Raw genomic sequence first — 18,288 nt, 5'->3', positions numbered from 1 at the left:
TGAATTGATTTTGCAGCCAAATGTTGCCATTTTAAATGCTGGTGGGATCGGGGCTTAACCCACTAAGTCAATGTTATTAATCCTAGCTCTTCATTCTTCATCATTTCTTCCACTTTTTAAAGCTTTGCCAGTCATTCCTCATTGATTTCTGCTTTTCTAGGTACATGTGCTGAAAAGACTGATGTATTAGTTTCTCATTGACCATCAAAGCACACAAAGCGCACAGTTCTATCAACCTGTGCTTTGATTTGCTCAGTGAATTGGAAGAGAAGGCACACAGACTGAGCGAACATGACTCATATTTGGTCACACACACAACAAAGAAACACCAGATGTTCTTGCTGGCCAAGCAATTAAATTTAGGATATGATCAAAGACTCGGCTTAATGTGTAATTTTTCCTGACCTGCAAGATAGGATGTCTCTTCTTGATCGGATCTCACACATAAGTATCAAAAATCTGTTTTCACTGTAGCAATCCTCCCACTCTGGAGAAAGTTTCCCAAACCATTTACTGAGGATTACAGTACACAAGAGAGCTGCAGCATCAGTTCAGCAAAAGGGTACAGTATGTGGCTGTAATAGTAATCTATGTTGATACAGCTAAAACACTATCTGTTGACAGGTTATTACACTCTGCAGTCAGCACATGTATGTAATTGTAATCGAAAAATCTATTAACTGTGTTTTATGGGCCATGTTTACTAAAGGACTGTGGTGGTGGTAATCTGCAATATGTATAATGTACAAAACATTGATTATCTATAAACCTGTGCACACAAGCCTTTTTGCCTGTGGAAACAGTGTCCACTGTACAAGAGATAGTAGCTGTGTATCCTTTTTAATATGTATATTGAGGAGCAGCTCCGTTAATCCAAACAAACAGGAGACAAATGACCTCTGAGTTGAAATTTTCCGAATATGAATTTTCATCTGATTCAGTGACTCAGAGTGTAGTCCAAGCATGCAGTATGAGTCAATATTAATGCCTCTGCTATGCTAATGAGACTATTGATGTGATTAGGTCATAGGCATTTATTGCATCGTCTACAGTTTCACAGGTTTAACATGTCACAGGTTTTGTGGAGTTGCCCCAGTAAACCAATAGGTTTTATGTTGTGTTGTTGATCACTGTTGTGTATCCGTTGGTCTATTCATCTTTGTCCTCATATTCCTGCTCAGCGTATTCAGGGCCATAGGTTTTCTATAGTGTATCCCAGCATGCAGTGGGTGAGAGTACACCTTTGAAAGGTCTGCAGTTTCTCACAATAGTTATTATATTACTAACTATAATAACTACTATTCAAGACAAGCAATTAACTCATATCCAATAATTGAAGTAGATGAATAGAGTAGTGGATAGTTTACAGGTCACCTTAACTTGCTTGTCTTAAAGTATGAGAGGTAACCAGAGCACCCAGAGTAAACCCATATGAACATGGGGGGAGTATGTAAACTGCACACAGAAAGATGCTATGGTAGATCTGTCATTAGTAGCCAGAGGCAAGCAAACCTCCAAAATCTGATTCTGACGGTGTCACCATCACCAGCGAGGTGTCTCGTTGTGATGAAGCGGTACCCCAGAGCTTTTTCACATTCCAGATGCTGCATTCAAAATGTATGTGTGTCGTCAAGCACTAAAGGCCTCCTTTGCTTCCTTTTCTTTTGTACGTGTGTTGTCCAGTGATTGTTTTGACAGGACTTCAGGAAGTTAAGAAAACAGTAAGGCTGCCAAACTTAAGACAGTTCCCCAGAGAAAACACTAAAATCACTGCTGTCTCTATTAGATGTTTGGGAGAATATGAACAGGAACATCACTGCTTTCAGCAAGGACTCAAAAGATATGATAAACATAATAGTGTGTGAATATTCTGTGTCTGTCCACACTTAAACTGTATGTTTATTCTTGTACACAGATCTCTCTTGAAAAAGAGATGCTGATGTCAATGAGACCACCTGTTTCAGAATCAGAATCACCTTTATTTATAAGTATGTTTATTTGACTCTGGTTTCTAGTGGCTTCCTTTGTACTAAGAACAATGTTCAGGAAGATGCACATGGACATACAGCCAAAACAAGGACAACAAAGCCAAACAAAGATAATTAAATATAAACATGTCACTTATGTACAAGCAAGAAGGTGAAAAAATAGATACATACATAGATATATACACATATAGAAATCACAAACAACAACATATCATATTTATATACAAGTAAGAGTTTTTGCAAAGTAAGTGCTGAAATAAATACTGAATAGGTAAAGTAATAAGGTACTTTATATATAGTATATACAACCTGCTTAAATATATATTTAACAGTACCGGATGAAATAAAGGAATAAATAAAATTAGAGCAGTAACAATTAATTGATTAGTTGATTGACAGAAAATTAATCCACCACAATTTTGATAACTGAATAACTGTGTAAGTAATTTTTGGAACAAAAATGGTAAAAATTAATTGGTTTCAGCTACAAAAATTGTGAATATTTCATATTATATATGTTTCATAATTTGCTGACAAATCAATTGAGAAAAAAACAATCAAGAAAATAATCAAATATTATAATAATATAAGCAGTGTGTTATCTGGAGGCAGGCCAAGAGCAGACTTCTTAAGTTGCTTACTGCTATGCTGGTGCTGCCTATGGGTTTGATGGAGAGCTGTGATGGAGGAGAGGCTGGTGAAGATGTGTCTAAAATTGCTGCAGCTCACATGTTGTTGAACACAGATCATAAGGCAGAGGTGAGGTGAGGTGGTGTGTAGCTCCCTCTGTCTTATGATGAAAAATAATCTCAGAAAATGTTTGATTTGATAAAGGTGTGACTTTTGAGGCAACTGGCTGCACTAACAGCAATGCAGCATGCATTTAAAGACCAAAAGGAAAAGAAAAATTCTACAAGCTACAACTGTCAAAAGAGCTAACTACACCATTACTGACTGAAAGAAGTGTTTCCAAGTATAATTAGATATCAGTTAATTAATCTCTGACTGATGAAAAGGTACATAGGTCACGGCAGGGCAAAACTGCCTGGCTTATTTCTACATAATGGTTAAACTTAATGAGCAATACCTACACATTAGAAGTGTGTATGTGTGTGTGTGTGTGTGTGTGCGTGTATAAGAGGTATTAGCTCCCTGTCTGTGTCTGTGCTTTTGTCTCTGTGTGTGTGGTGTGTGTGTGTGTGTGCGCGCGTGTGTGTGTGTGTGCATCTTAGGATTTACATTTTGAATGGAGCTCGTTTATGAGGTGTCAGCTGCTAATGATTCTGCCAGAGCTGTTGTTTCTGTGCTAAACGACAAGCTGGTGAAGATACAGAGCATTAAGCAGAGAAGCCTTTACACAGACAGACATACAGAAAAGACAGATAGATAGATAGACAGACAGATAAATAGATAGATAGATAGATAGATAGATAGATAGATAGATAGATAGAGAGACAGACAGATGGAAGGACAGATGGACAGACAGATAGATGTGGGTGGTTGTCATAGTGATAGTGAAGTATAGACACTCTAAAGTGGAGAAGATAAGAGTGAGAGATGCAAATAATGTCAGCTCTTCTCTTATACAGGCAGAGGAAAGTCAACATATGAACTGAAAAAGGAATAGATTAGATTACAATGCAAACAAGATTTTCCTTCTTCAACATTAGACAGCTGTTTAATATAATCCATACTACCATTTTGATTTTCCCACTCCAGAGATCCTCATGTCCATGGACGATGAGAAAGCATTCGGCAAGGTGGAGTGAGAGTATTTGTTGTTTTAGGGCTTGATAAATTTCATTTTGGGAAGCAATTCATTGGCTGGATTAAATTATTATATACCACACCACTATCTTCAGTGAGTACAAATGGGGTGTATTCTGAGCTTTTTACAATTTCCTGTGTAACAAGATAAGGCTGCTCTCTATTGTCGCTACTTTTTGTGCTGACCATAGCCTTTGGCCATTGCAATCAGGCAAGATACTACATTGACGGGTATATTCCTGAAGGGGTTGGAACAATGGGTATGACTCTGCGCAGATGATATGATACTGTATATTTCGAATCCAGACAGCTCTATACCCCGGGCCCTCTCTATCCTTTATGCCTTTGGTAGTATCTCAGGGTATAAATTGAATCTATTGCAAAGTGAGGTTTTCCCTACTATTTCCTCAGCTCAGGTTTGTCCTTTTTATACATTTCCCTTCAATGTTAGTCAAGGTCAATTCACTTAACTTAGGGGGTCAGGTCACAGATAATATACTGTATGTAGACTTAAGGAAAATTTTACCCTGTTAGTAGCTCAGTTAGTTAGAACAGAGTCTTAAATGCTGGATGTCTCTAGAGCTGTCTCTTGCTGGCAGAATAAATGCCTTAAAGATGAACATGTTGCCCACATTTAGTCATCTTTTTTAGTGTGTCCAAGTATATATCCCCAAGACATTTTTTAGACATCTAGACACAATTGTACCCAGCTTAATCTGGAATAATAAATGCCCACACTTGAGCAGAGCTTATTTACAATGTCCAAAAGAGCTAGGTGGTATGGCTCTACCAAATTTTCAGCTATATTACTAGGCAGCTAATAATTACCCTATTCTCCATTGGCCTTAGGATCCAGGTACTGATGCTCCCTCTTAGTGCAATCTTGAGGCAAGAGCTTGTGCTTCCTCCTCACTCTGCATTAATTCATGCATCTGTGTCCTCAGACACTGCCCCATACATGAATAACATCTTGGTCAAAACAACACTTGGAATATGGAAGCAGGTCCAGCTGCATTATGGATGACATAAGCTCTCATAGTCTCTCTGCGATCATTTAAAGGCACAATATCTAACCTATATAGTGCACTGTTTGCCTAACAAAACTGTTATGAGGACATAACAGACAAAACTAGGGATGCTGTATTAAAATGAGTCCACACCTTGTCTATTTGTACAAGACATGGGCTACTACAGTGTAAAATACTACATTGGGCACATTGGACTAAAGAGAGGTTGTCAGAAAGATTTCCTGACACAGATCTACCATGTAACCATTGTAAAATGATCCCATCTTCATATTTACATATATTTTGGAACTCTTACGCTCTTGTACGCAATCATTACAAAAGGAATACATTTTCCCGAGTGTCACAAACACGTTGAAATTACTCTTTGGATTATCACAATTTGATCCATTAGGCCCAGAAAAAAATGTAAAAATCTTGATGACCAGTTCATTTATGTCATGTCATTCATGTGTGGGGGAAGCCAACAGGAACTTCTTTGTGTGTTAAGGGAATGTATTGGATGCCATCTTGGAAAGCTCTCCCCGATATATGTTGTTTTGCCTGAGTCTTGTTTTGCAAAAGTCTACAATAGAGGTGATGAGATTAGCATAAACTAGAGTCAAACCCAGGTTGAAAAATACCAGAATTTTCCTTTAAATTTACTCTTAGATTTGAACTTGTTTAAAGAAAGAAAATATAATTTGATCAAAGCAGACTTTGTGGGAATGAAGTGTCAAACAATAAGAGACAATTTAGCTCACTGTCACCACCTAAATTAACCTTTGGCTGTATTAGAACACAGCAGGTCTGTTTTCAGTGAATATATGACAGTGTGAAAGTGAAGCTCATCAGAACTACAACTCAAAAGCAGCCAAGTCTCTCCAAAAGCAAAGTTCTAAGAGATATTCACAGCTACCATGTGGCCATTAAAACGTTAATGATGAGCCAATGAGTGGGCACAGTAACAGCAGATCAGTTAGGACACTCCCATCAAAGTTTGCACTGTTTATTGTAGCAATAACACACATTTTGGCTTTGCTTTAGAACAAATCTGCTCCAGCTTGAGACAAACGTGACTCTGAGCTCCTGAACTTCCAGCTGCGCCTGAAATTCACCGCATGTATTTAAATGACAATCAGGAGCTGTTTAAAGTAATTTGGAAGCCCTGAGGAAAGATTAAAATGAGGCCCTGAGGCTGTATGAAAGAAGTTTGGGACTAATTTTCATGTGAGATGAAATATCCCAATGAGTGGTTTTATCCAAATGATTGCAAAGTTGAGAGGCTGACTTTGCAATTGTGCAGCACTTTCACTTTGATTTACCACCTCTCTACAGAGGCACAGTGCCATGACAACACCACAGGAATCCCTGCCCCTCCCTGCATCACATGAAACAATTAGGGCTACAGAACAAAGACGGTTTGGAGGCAGTGAACAAAACCAAATGATGATTCACTGTAGCATTCTCAGTCTGTATTTAAGAAAACATGGATATCTGCAATGTGCATTGTGGCTACAACTAGTAAATTAGTAACTGTGTTTCCATTATTACCATCTGTTTCCTATATGTTTGTTTACTTGTAATTAAACAGGTTTGGTTAGCCATATCTGGGTATGTTTACATGTACACTATGAAGCTACTACTACAAATAATATGAGAAAAGCAAGTCTGGAGTCTCTAGAGTTCCCACAATAATCCTGTTTACCAAACTGTAAATAAGATTGTGTATCCAGAGGAAATGATGTTTGAGGTAAAAAAAAAAAAAAAAAAAGTGGGAAAAAAGCTGTGATTGGGACACAAAGGATTTCACTGTATATATGTGGAAACTGTGTGGAATAGATGACCAATCTGGTGTATTAGAAAGCGCAGGTGAGACTGTGGTGCCACTATGAATATACAGTACATGTATATGGTTACAGGTATTTCATCAACTGAAAGGGAAGGACCTTATACTTGTCATTAGCAGCTGTGGACGATATTACTGGTAGGAATCAACCAGTCATGAAACCAAGAAGACGTCTTTGCATTAACACTAGAACATTCCAGTACCCCCTAGAACTGCCAGGAGGGTCATTTTTACCCCCTGCCCCAACAGGGTCAGCAATCACAAAGATGTCATTTCTTGAGGTAGTTAAGTTGTTCATTTTCATCTGTTTTTTTTAAATAAGCAAGACTTGACAAAATAACTATTTAAAATTCAGTTTATGGTTATGGTCTATTAATTTTACAGTCGCTTTAGGCTATTTCATTACAGATTGAAAAGGTCAAATACATTTTAAAATTCATCAATAAACTGCTACATGGCTACAATAAACAAACAACAAAATAATTAACACATTTAAATAATTTAATTATTGTAAAAGAAATTTATGTAAAAGTTTTTAGTTACACTGCTGGGAATAAAGAAACAGAGCGCTCACTATTTATTAATCTCCCAATTGCTTTATTTCATTACAGATTTAAAATGGTCATTTATATTTTAACATTCATCAATAAGCTGTAGGCTACAATAAACAAACAACCAAATAATTAACACATTTAAATAATTTAATTATTGTAGAAGAAGAAAAATTGTGGATGATAATGTGTTGTTTTATACTGGGAATACAGAAATGGAGCACTCACTCTCTCGTTCTCTCTCTCTCAGCATAGTTTTCAATTTCCGTTCTCACTTGTTATTGCAACAACAACAGACGTCCTCAGATGAAGATTCCTTGTCAGTTCCCTTTTACACGCAACTGTATTTAAACATTTGTTGCACATCCTGATGATGGAATCGTTTTGAGTAAAATACAGCCACACTTTAGATTGTTTAGCTTTAGGCATTTTAACCGTGTTTAAGGTAGCTACTAGCTAACAGTAGGCTACCTGGTGCCATAAGAACAACTGTAAAGTTAACGTTAGCTAGCAAAGGCATGTGTGGTGATGCTTCTGTTGCATGTAAGGTCTGTGTCAGGGCACCAGAAGGCGAATAATTCAGTTGACAGCTCAGGCATTTAAGTGGCACTGAAATCTGCGTTGCAATTCAGTCCAGTAGGTACTGGTCATATAGGAACTGGTGGAGTTTGACAGACAGGAGCCTGGTTATGTGTGTGGTTATTCTGCCTCCATTTGACCAGTAGAAAGCTCTTTGTGGTTAAACAAAATCAAACTGCTAATGAAGGCAGGAGGGCTGCTCTGTGTTCACAGTGTCCTCTGAAAACACCAATAATAATAATAATGGAATAATAATAATGCAATAATGGAAATGGTTGGTGGTACATCAAATGTTTCATTGTGGTATATAGTAAAAACAGTTAACCGGCACATCACTACTCTACACTAGTTATATCAAGTAGAGGTGGTTTGAGCAAGAGGAGTTGCTTGACTTGATTTGGGGGAAGGGATCATGGTCCATCCACAGTTTTACCTTCAGGTCAAGTTTACCAATCAGTAATGTTAGCCCTATTTATGGTTTAGTGTGTAGTAAGGGTCGGGGTTAGACATTTAGTTGTGATGGTCAAGGTTGAGGTAAGGGGCTAGGGAATGCATTATGTCAATGAGGGTTCTCACAAGTATAGGAATACAAACGTGTGTGTGTGTGTGTGTGTGTGTGTGTGTGTCTGAGCGTGCCTGCTTGCTGGAGTGGAAAATAAGGTAATATAACATTTTGCTTAAAAAAAGACTGGAAATGTCTCAGCAGGCAGTGGTGTAACAGGAAGGATGCAGTGCTGAGCAGTGGTGTATGTAGAGAGAGTGATTGCAAAATCTGTTATATGATTAGAATTAGTATGGAACATATGACTATAAATTACTTCTGTGTCTGTCTTTGCTACTATGGAGTATCATTGGCTTATGATTTCCACCTGATTCAGTGCAGATGATAAAAAACAAACTTATTGAATAATTAAGGAAAAAAAGGTTTATCAAACCAAACCTGTTTTAATCAAATCATGCAGGTTTCATAAAGATAAGTAAACACTTCAGAACAATTCAGCTTAGAGCTGAAACAATTAGTTAACTATTTTAATAATTGATTCACTTTTCAAGAAAAAAAAACACATCTACTGGCTCCAGCTTCTTAAAGGGGACATATTATGCTTTTCCTTATTTCCAGATATATATATAATGTCAGATGTTATTGTTAAAAGTGGCCGATGTGTCAAATAACGAGGTAAACATATATAGAAGTAATCCCTGCAGCAACGACTTCAGACTGCTCTGAACACTGAGTTTCCAACGTTTTTTTCTACTTCAGCCTGAGCTGACATCAGCTCGTGCCAGATTTCTTTATATTCTTTATCTGCTACACACATAGCATGTGAGTTGCTGCTCTGCTCAAGGAGTAGTCACGCCAAGCCATGACTCCATTACACAGCACAACAAAGTAAAATAAGTAGTTTACTTGTTGGAGGTGTGCTGGTTGTCTGCAGCTCCTCATAAAACATCGCACTGTGGCTGTTTCTGCTTGTACTCTTCCTCCCTGCGTTATTTCTAACTGATCCGCTGAACAAAGAGCTCCAAATATCTCCATATGTTGTCGTGTCGAAGCTCTGCTGATTCAGTGAGGAACACATTTCACTTCCTGGAAATTCTTCACAATAAAAGTGTAACCTGGGTCACAAAGAGTTAACAACACAGAAGTGCCTTAGCCAATCAAAACGCAGGTCCGCAGCACCGTAGGCAGGCTACACAGCGTACGCTAGTCAGACTAGTAATGGGCGGACCGATTCTTTTCACAGTATCAGTTCCTTCTAGTTGATACATGCATATGTATCGAACCTTTCGAGTTTTGATACTTTTTGCAAAATATGCTGTCAGTTTCTCCGTGACACTCAGACATAGTACATGCACATTCGACAGCTAGTGCTGCCTGCCCAACAAAATTTCTCTTCAGTGCATTACCAGTTATCATTGATAAGTTTGCATTAATAAAGATAAAATACTAATTTAAATGGCTATATAAGCTCAATACGATGTTACAGAAACATGATGTGACACTGACCAACAATCTGTCTGTCTTTTTGAGGGGCAGGTAGCAGACCGCCTAGTTCGAGAGAGCACCAGTTCGTTCAGTCTCGTTCAATTTAACTGTCTCGACTCGAGTCCGATTAAATCGCCTCTCATTCACTCATACGTCCTTGTTTGAGAGAACGGCTCATTTGATCTCGTTCAGTGAGTAGCTGCCAGGCTGTCTCGACTTGAGTCACTCACTGACGCTCTCGTTCGAGAGTGCTGACTTACTCTAACACAACTCACTATACACAGACTTTAAGACACTCACTAGCCTTGAAATATTAATGCTACAATCAACCCATAATGCAACACTCAAGTTTGTTTTACATTAGTACTGTATCCATTCAAAAAGAGTATCTGATGTTGTGAACATGTAATTGTTTGGCCATTAGCAGAGTGTGTATGCAAATTAATCTATAGACCGACATGCGTAACCGGTCAAAAATATTCTCTGCGGTTAAACGATTAACAGTTAACTGTTGACATCCCTAATCAACAATGAAAATAATCGTTGTAGCCCTGATCCAGTTATATATCATTTCATTGTTGTGAGTTCCACTGTTCATGGTAAAGTGATTGGGAGGATTAAAAATAGATTTATTATGAAGAATTGATTACAAGGAGCCAATCGAAAAGCTGTTATTTGCGTCTTTGACTGTCTTCCTCTCTTTCCTAACTCTTCATCTGAAAACTGAAAACACAAAAAGCAGCCAGCTGTATTTCTGTCTTATATTAGCATTCATGTATTTACTGTTGCTCCTACACATTTGAGCACATGCTGTGAATGTATCTCTTCCAGGCTCAGTTTTACAGCAGCGGATGCTGAACATTTCACCGTTATTTTCACATTTCAACTCCTCAGTGTTGAGCTGCTCTGACACAGTCCGCTTACACTGCAGAGGCTGCACCCTGTCGCTGAGTTTACAATGTCCAGTAGTAATTTTGTCCTGCTTTGTTCTGTCCGCACAGTGAGATGGAATGTGTATCTAACACCCATCTACAGTGTGTGTGTGGGGTTGAATATGAATAACCCATGAGGCAGCTCTCTCCCCCTCACTGCCAGAAGTCAATCCCTGTAACACGGCCAAGCTCTAATAGCCTCCTATTGATCTGCTGAGAGCCGATGAGCGCGCCTCTGAACACTTGTTCCTACCTGCTCCCTTAACACCTCCCTGGGCTCTGATAGCAGGGAACCAAACACCAAAGGTGCAGGAAGAGCAATGTGAAGGACACACATACACACACACACACACAGTAGCTGCAGAGGACACCCTGGGGAGGATAGAGGAACTGAGGATAAGGTGACAATTTGAGTGCAGGTTTGAAAAATGAAAGGTACACTGCTCCACACTGCTGCCTAGCAATTCTAATGCTGCTACAGCTGTGTGGAAAAATCGACCAAGACTCAGTAGGCTGAGGATGATGATGGACTCAGCTCAGTCTGAAATCAGTTAAAAGTGTGATCATGCTAACCCAAGTCTGAGGCCAACTTAGCAATTCTGAAGTCCTGCTAGCAGCCCGCCCAGATTATTGTCTTATTTGTAGAGCTTTTGGAGGGGCAGAAATGTTAAGTTTAATTTTAGTAAGGTGCAGTCATTAACACATGCCTGGCGTATTATAGATCTCTCCAAGTATACAGGAAGTGATGCGTTAACCAGAGTAGCTGCAGCCAGCGTGGTGTCTTTGGAACAAACATAACAAAGAAATGTCCTGATTCCATACTACGTACTACATTTTGTTTTTGCAGTTAATAAACAAGGAAATGATGTCCATCTCCAACAGACGTCAATCAAACTGTCATGTTTTTCCAAAGATTTAATACTTATCTATTTGTTTTGAAAGATCTTCCCAATGTTATCTCACCAGCAAAAAGTCAGGTCAACCAGGGAAGACACAAGTTGTGATGAATTCAGTAGTCTAGTCTAGCTGGCATTGACCCCATCATCTGAATGGATACTTAGGGATAAACAGGGCCTTGATGTGGTGATGGGGTGGTGAAGCAATGATATGGCATAGACTGCAATTACAGCAGAGAAAGACAAGACAAGTAAGGTGGTTTAAATATTCATCAGCTAAGATGATCATTGGATGATAGAAAAGCCCGTGCGCAGACCCCAGTGAAATTGGAAAATAGCTGCGAGGTGGGGCTAAGAGTGATTACAAAATAGGCTGGTAGTTGTCCTCCTGCTTGAACTTGCACTAAAAGCTTCATTAGTATGTATACTGACTCTTTTGAGTATACTTACTTTTGTCATCCTTTAAAGTGTGAGCACACTACATTCTCCAAACCTGCAGTTGGTCCTTCCTGTAGTTGGGATTTGCAGAGAAAAGAGCAGCACCCACAGAAAGTCAAATTTCATTAGAGCAAAACCTCCCGAAAAAGGCAGCACATACCCTCCACACTGTGACTGACTAGTGAACACTGAGAAGTACGATAAAGTAAGAAACAGACCTCAGTGCAGAAGACTGTAAAAACACAGAGGATGTTGATCAAGGAGAGAGTGTGTGTTGGTTTGTACAACATTCAATAAGTGGGATCCGATGGTTGGTGTTACAGTGAATGAATGGAGAGACACCAAGTATCAATAATGCATGTATTACATTGTGCTGAATACGGAGACTTCAACAGTCAATACTATATAATCTAATCAGACTCCCCACAAACCATGCAGCTCTTTACAGTTTGTTCCACTTTAACTTTATGTTGACTCTGACCTCAGCAGAGCACCACATCTCGCTTCCCTGAGGCTTGCTGGTGTTCAGTGGCAACGTAAGTCAATATTGGCACAGTGTCCACAAGGGTGCTGGAGCAAACTCCGAACCAGTGTGCTCCAGTGTGGGAGTGAAATGTGGCAGCAGGGTGAGAAGTCTCCCAAAAGCACCACACAAATGAGAAGAAACAGTAGAGGTGCAGCTTTACTGCACAGCAAAACACACAAACACCTCTCTCACTCTCTTACACTCTCTCTCACACTCTTTCTCACACACACACACAGCTGACCTGAGGGCACCAGGGTTGTGTGAATTACAGCCATGCACAAGTGCACTGATGATACATAGACACTACATAGAGAGAAAGACTCATAAACACCCTAAAACCCTGCAGTTGACAGTGGCAGATCTCATCAAGGTTGCATCTGTTTGCCTCTCGCTGTGTCACCCTCCCACTTAAACACCGGGGAGTAAATCACATGGCTCTCACAGCGACAAGATCCTCTCATGTTGTTAATCATTTTCATCAGCTGCAGAATGGGAGAGCTCACTACAGGTTGTAATTCTACCTGCACTGTAGCTGCTCGTTTGTTAGGGTCAGACATGAGGCTGCTGTTGATGAAATATTTGATGGAAATTCTTACAACTAGTTTCAGTATTTGTAGTGTTGACCATCACTCCTATCAGTTATAAGAACATTACACTCTCAAAGTCTGGGAACACAATGATAAGTCTGACGGAGCAAAAAGCCAAACTTATCTGGAAGAGAAAATGAACAGTAATGGTGAAATTATTACCCAAACTGTCTGTTGTAAACTTTAATTTTGACCTGTTATGTTTGCTGTATTTGCGTGTGTGTAGTGATGGATTATTACCATTATTTCAGGTGCACTGACTTTCAGTTTTGCTTGAAAATATAAGTGTTGTGATGTCGCCATGTACCCGATCTCAGAAAGATCCATGGGTCCAGTTTTTGCAAGCCTGTAACTGACCTGTTACCTGCAATTATTTCTGAATCTACTTCAGACCTGACCCGACCTGTCAGACCTGCAGTCTGACCCTGTGTACTAAAACAGAGTTGTCTACATGAGTAGACTAGGCCAAAAATAAATGGAAAACAACACAGTGATATGTGCAGACTGTGGAGGTAAAAGCACCCACTAGGTTTTCAATCTTTTATTTCCACCTTTTAAGACCAACTTCTGAAAATCCTGTGGATTTCACACACAACTTGCACAAAATGGATAACTTCATTAACCCTTTGCACTTGAAGGATGCAATTTGCATCATTTAGCACACTCCTTCTCATCAATCAGTCAAGTCAAAGATAAAATCCATAATAGGCTTTAACTAATAAAACTTGGGTTTAGTCTAATTATCAGGATAAACAGGACAGGATTTCGGGCCAACTTCTCATCACCCTACCTTCTAATCATGATGTTTAGAGTTTTCTTCAGTGTCCCAGTAATCCAGTGATAGTTGTTGAAATAGGAAGTGCTGATAGTTCATTCAGCAGGATTTCTAAAGCTGACAATCTGCCAGAAATGTAAAAAATACAAGCTAAAGAAACAGAGCTCAGATATAGCCCAGAGCTAACTCACACTGACTCCATGGCAACATTAGTTCCTGCCCTTATCCCCTAAAGCATTATGAGAACAAAACGTTGAACAGCATAATCCCCAATAAAAAAAAGATAACAATATGAGTAACAAACTCCATGACTATTATCTTTTTTCAGGTTGCAGTAGCATTTTTATTTAATCAGCTCAACTTAATTGTTAGGCTCAGAGTCCATTAGAGAAACATACACCTCAAACAAGATACAATACATATATTAAAATAAAAAGAAAAACATTGCTACTTTTTTTAAAATAAAAGTCAGCTATATCAATGTTTCCACAGGGGTGACTGGTATTGTACAACACTAAAACTAGGATTTGACTGCAGCATGATAATGGCATTCTGAGAATCATTCAGTCGACAAATACATTTGTAAATCAGATTTCTCAATAGAGCCTGGAAAGTGCTGACTCCTGCATTACAAAACAAGTTGCTTGGACTACACCAACTAAGTTTTTTAAGTAATATCCATATGCAGTCATTATAGGCAAACATGCATGCTCATCTTTTAAAACTTGACCCACAAGGGGGCAGTATAGAGAGGAGTGCAATATACTGTAAAGAGACTTGACATGATCTGAACACATGTAGAATTTTCTTTCCAACATGTTAGCTTGATCCTATAACATACGTCACTGCCTATACATGTCAGTGTGCCCCAGATATTTTGTGTTATTACAAACACATAGCTCTTGCCCTGACAGATAAAAATCTGTAAAGTTGAGGCCCTTATCCCCTTAATTTCTACGTATCATGACAACAAACTTTTTAGCATTGTATTGCATATCATGTTTGACCCTATAATCAGATCATATATTCAGCAGGTGTTGAAACCCAGCACTCAGCACTGCTAGGAGAAAGAATGACCAGATCATCGGCATACATAAAATGGTTTATTAGGGTTTTACCAATCGTACAGCCAGTTTTGTGGCCTCTTAGTTGGTCAGATAAATCATTCATGTACATGTTAAAGAGGGCTGGTGAAAGTAGCCAACAACCCCCCTCCCCCGTCATACATCATTACCACCGCCAAATGGAGCGGAGGCTCTATTGCCCCATTTGACCTTGGCATACCAGTATACCAGGATTCTTATCATGCTGTCAGGCACGCCCCTTTGATTCAATTTCACAAACAACTTTTGGTGATTAACTCAGTCAAAAGTCTTAAAGGCATCAGTAAAGCCGATTAAAACAGAGGAGTTTTGCCTTCTATACATTTCAGCTACTTCTTTCAAGGTATAGATACACAAATCAGTACCATGCACAGCCTGGAAACTAGACTGGTTGTCTGTGGTACCAATATCTCCACATAAATGATCTAATAGAATCTTTTCCAGGACTTTAGATACTACACTGGCTAGTGCAATTGGCCTATAATTATCGAGGCTCCCAACCTTGCCAGCTTTGTCCTTGATAACAGGCACAAGAGTAACGAACAACATAGAGTCTGGGAACAGTCCATGTAAAACAAATGGCAAGAAGAGATGCAACCTTTGAGCTTGCAAATTTAAGGTGCTCTGTGATTTGATCTGAACCACTTGCTTCATTATCAGATAGCTGTGTTATTGCTTGTTAGGCCTCATTAGTTGTGATTCCCAATGTATCACAGTTGGCAATATTGTCCACTTTGTAGGGGTTACTTTTAACAGTTAAACAGTTAAATAAAGCAGAGTAATGTTGCCTCCACAACTCTGTTATATTATCGGCTCCAGAAACTCCCTCTGTAGTGCTTGGCAGCAATGCATTGCCCCTGTTCAGAGCTCTCACTTCCTTCCAAAAGTCAATGACATTGTTACAAAATAGCTTTTCAGTCACAGAGTCTGCTCTCATAACTTGTTTGTGTTTGCAAATATAACAAATCTCATATTTATACCTAGCATTGGTGAGCTTTTTGCAATCCAGCACAGTCCCCTGTCTGGGCCAACCTGCCAGAACACAAGCCTTGTGTGCCTCCTTAAGCCTTGAATGCCTCCTTAGCTTCTGCATGATGTGCAGCCAAATGCTTATTCCAAACTGGTTTGATGTTGTGTGCGTTATCAGAATAAGTATGATCTACTGGCCTCATACACAACTCCTACAATACCATCATACATGGCACAGAGGGCTTTGCAGTGAGAAATTTCATTACAGTTTACATTAGAACACATAAATGCACCTTTGGGTGGATATACATTACTCAAGAGAACATCGGTTTCCCCATAGTATGACAAGACATCCTCATTTGTGCCATAGGATAGCCACCCCTCCTGCTATCCTTCCTCTCAGCCCCCGACAGCTGTAAGATACAACACGCATATGAGAATTTAAGTGGTCAATGCAGCTGTCGCACCAACTTGCACAATTGCATCAGGTGTAGAAATAGCTATGCTAGACCCCGCAACCCCTGCCTTGTGTGGCTCATAATATCGCTGCACAACACAGCTGTCAGACCAGAGCTCTGGGTCATACATCTCCACAATGTCATTGCATTCAACACACACTTTAGATGAGCTGTATCTGTTGCTCGTAGTGACAGTACATTGACAGTTAATGTCACGGCCAAGCTTTTCATTAAGTTAGTTAGAAAGTGTCTCTTTAAAGGCCACATACCGTTCAGACAGTTCAAACTGTACCTTTCTTGAGACCCATCCACTCAGAGTCAGAGGTGTTCAAAGCTACTTGGACTAGTTCGTCCTGACTCATTGTTTTTATTTTAACTGTGAGGAAGTTAAGCTCATAAATCATAGGTTTTAATCGAGGCCGGCTAAAACCTGGAGCGGATGAACCTCAACACACACTTTCCGCCATCTTGCTGTTGAATATTTATTGTTACTTAGGCTCAGAATATCCTATCACATGCATGTCTGAGTAGCGCAGCTTATTCTGAAAATAACAATATATGGCAGGCTTGGCTAAGACATGTGGTGAGCTGTTCCAAAAAACCCAACTTTATGCAGTGAGATCATTGGGAATACAGCAGCAGACTTATTTACTTTGAGCAAATCTCCAAACCCCATTTAGAGATTTAAGAGGCCAGACGTTGCCTCTCTCACTGAGAGTTTGGATTGTAAATATGATGTCATGATATAAAAAATGTCAAAATGGATGTCATGATATAAAAAATGTCAAAATGGACCAAGACAGACTTTATCACTGGACATAATTTTCATATACCTTTGTTTCTTTCCATGATATTTTAATTTCATGTGAATTTGTATCTATGAATTAAAATTAAAAAATATTTTTTCCCCATTACAAGCACAATAACACCCTCTGGTTCAGAATACCGCCTCCTCCTGTTTTGTTCCAATTCAAGCTGATAATGACTATGCAGAGTAAAGTGGTGTGTGGAATTTGTGGAGTGAAGTCCACACAGCAGGAATTTAGTACCAGACTGTGTATTTAAACATCAGACTGAAATATCAGTGGTATTAAAAATCTCTTGAGCAGATGTCGTGTAGGGTGGAATTTTCCCAAACCACAGGCATGTCCTGAGACACTCCTAACTGCAGATTTATGTTAATATCCTTGGCAGTGTACATACAGTGTGTGGTGTAGGCCTTCATCTCTAATGAGTCACACTATGAATTATTATTGTTAATTTCACTTTATCCCTATAGTCATTAAACCTATGTTTTCACTTAATACACATGTAACTTCCCATTAGCATAGACACTAAATGTCAGCCTGGGTTTCATCTGTTTTCACACTGATAACTGCCTGAGTTTATGTGTCAGACTTGGAGCCAGAAGGAGATCACTGACTGGGATGATGAGCTGATCCTGGCTGTGTTTCTGCTTTTTTCTATGTGATTAACAGTGGAAGTCAGTGAACACTAATCAGCCGCTTCTGCCAAAACATTTTTTTGATCTTTGTTACACATCACTCAAAAAAGAGTGTAGGTTTGGTTAATATGGGAGCGGGACACAGTGAAGAAAAGGGTTCCTCAACCAAAAAAATGTAATTATTTGAATGCTACACCCCACATTTAAATACATTCATATCAATCTAAAAATCAAACAAATTATGATGAAACTGATTAAACAAAATAATTTGAAATAATCATTATTACTAACCTCACTAAAAATCACATTTAGTTTAATTGGTATATAATGTATTTGCATCTTTACAATCTCTGATGTTAAAATCATTTGAGGGTCCCTTAAGGAGAACATTAACTGCAAATAAAAAAGACTAAATAGATTAAAGAGAACCTATGT

General features: G+C 39.0%; 1 protein-coding gene across 2 annotated transcripts in view; it reads left to right on the top strand.

The window, feature by feature from the left end:
• gask1a (golgi associated kinase 1A) overlaps positions 1–18,288 on the top strand; it is a 60,992-nt gene that overhangs the window by 31,301 nt on the left and 11,403 nt on the right. The gene's annotated exons all lie outside the window — the stretch shown is intronic.

This window comes from Thunnus albacares, chromosome 8 (assembly GCF_914725855.1).
Source record: "Thunnus albacares chromosome 8, fThuAlb1.1, whole genome shotgun sequence".
NCBI classification, from domain to species: Eukaryota; Metazoa; Chordata; class Actinopteri; order Scombriformes; family Scombridae; genus Thunnus; species Thunnus albacares.
The sequence above is the reverse complement of the archived record's forward strand: the minus strand, read 5'-3'. Positions and strand labels throughout refer to the sequence as shown.